We start from the raw sequence: 2,426 nt of genomic DNA on the forward strand, positions 1-2,426 counted from the left end.
GAAAAAGAGGGACAGCTTCAGGAGAGGCCTCAAAGTGCCGCCACCTGTCTGGCACCCGTGGCAGGCCACACATGGCAACTCCTGTCACAATCCAGCAATACATAGCCTACACATCCGGCATCTCGTCGATTCTAAGAGGCGCATCCCACATTTCCAAAAGCAAAGTGTGATCGTTGGCACGTCAGTTTAATTGGTAACAAAAATAATGATCTTTCAACCTCTACAAATGACATCTTAGATCGAATTAAATCGATCAAGGAGGGTGAGCTATGTCATGCCACGACCGTGACCCACTATATACAAGAACTACCAGGTGAACAGCCCACACATGACAAACATGACATACACACTTCACCAAGTGCACAACGCACATGACCCACTGTCTACGAGGCACATTCCAGAAACCTATTTCATACCCCATCCATGTCCTGCCCATCACAATGTACCTCAAAAGTAAAGCTACCCACTCATGAACTATATTACTTACATAATCTATTACATACACGATTTACCCCACCCTTAGCTGACCTCAAACAATATCTTCTAGATGCATGTCCCTCATATAAATGACCCACCCCTGGTAAGATCTACTGGCTCTGTGGTCTCAGGCAAATTATTATTTCAAAGCCTGGGTTTCACTTTCTGCAAAATGGGCCCAACTTGTAGTTTGTTGTGACAAATGAAATACTACTATAAGGTTCTTAGCCCTACTATCCACCCGCCCCCACCCCTCAATCCCCAATCTCTTAGAGGATAAATCACAGACCTTGAAATCAGAAAGATCTGGGTCAAAATCCAGGCACTGCCAACTTCCCACAATCCGTGGCCTCAGGCTCCACCTCTCTCAGCCTTAGTTTTGGCATCAGATAAATGAGTCAATACCCTTTTCACAGTGACACTTTGGGTATTAAATGGCCAAATGTAGGCACACAGTGGATGCAACAGTAGCAATTGTTGTCATTGGTGGTCGATTTCTTGACCCACCTGCCACATACTCTGTCAGAATCAGGGACCCTACGCAGGAGAGCTCCTAGGGACCGCACGCCCAGCCGTGAGCAAACCCTGGCCTCTGTGCCAGCCATCAGCTCAGCAGCCCTTCTTTATCTCTGCCCCGCCCCCTTGAGCTGTCAGACCACAGACCTCAGACAGCTCCACATGCAACAGCTCCCAAGGGATAACAGAGGACCTCGGAGCTCATTCAGAGGGCCAACTCTTTCTCATGTTGTAGATGGAGAAGTAGAGGCCTTGAGAAGGAAAGGAGGGGTGGTTTTCATAGCACTGCCCTGGGCAGCCAGGTGACGGCAGAGGGGTTGCCACAGACCCAGCTGCGGGCAGGGCACTCAAGCCTCTGGTGTGGGCAGTGGCTAAGGAACTGCTGCTCTGAACCCCATCATTTTTTTTTAAATTAAAATAATGGCTAATGTTTCTGGAGAGATTCTGTGCTAGGCCCAGAGCTAAGAACCTTTTGCTCTTCTCAGTTTATCTGCCCTACTTTTACAGATGACAAATCTGAAGCTTAGAGAGTTAAAGTGACTTGCCTAAGGCCATACAGATCACAACAGGAGGGGCTGAGTTTTGATCTCCAGCCTGACTCCAGAGCTGAGGGCTTCCCCCGCTATGTGCTGCCTGCCTCCCTCCTGGAGTCCCAGAACAAACCTCAGAAGGCTGGAGCACTGAGTTAGTGGGTCCACCATCATGTGACTGCTGGGGAGCTCAGGGATCTGAGAAGCAAAGGCACCTGTCCCAGGCACGTTCAAGTGCAGAGGCATCCTCCAAACCCCTGCTACCCAGGGCTGCCTGGCGTCTTCATTCCCCTGGGTGTTCACCACCCCGATACCTCCTGTCTCTCCTCCCCCACTCACTGTCTGGGGAGTGGTGCAGGAACCAGGGACTTATCAAGACAAAGAACAAAAGTCGTGGGGGAAAGAAGCCAAGAGCCATCTCCACTCTGGGGTAGGGCCCTTCAGTTTCGCCCCTTTGAAATTTCAAATTCCAGTTTGTGGACAAAGTCCTAACTTTCTCACAATATAGGTCCTCAACCACTGACCAAACTCCAGTCCAGGCAGCCAACAGGCCCGGGGACACTTCCTTTGGTAGCTCCCCAGGTCCAGAGGGAGGGGTCCAGGGCCAACTGGGGTCTGCCAGGCCATCCCTGCAGCCCCTTCCCACCCCACAGAGACCCCTGCCTCCCCTCTGAGAAGACAGCCCTCTTCCTGGAGCTGGGACCTGACGCTCGCTGTACCAACGGCAGATACCAGGTAGGTCTGTTCCCGGTTCTGGCCATCTTTTCTCCCCTTCGAACTCCTAAAACACTGTTCCTACCACCCTCCTCACCCCGGGGACGGGCCACGTTGGCTTAATCCAATCATGATCTCACAGAACTTCAAGAACTGGAAAAGGTGTCTCAGCCAACTCCCCATATTTGG

Source organism: Pteropus vampyrus, unplaced genomic scaffold (genome assembly GCF_000151845.1).
Source record: "Pteropus vampyrus isolate Shadow unplaced genomic scaffold, Pvam_2.0 Scaffold147, whole genome shotgun sequence".
Classification (NCBI taxonomy): Eukaryota; Metazoa; Chordata; class Mammalia; order Chiroptera; family Pteropodidae; genus Pteropus; species Pteropus vampyrus.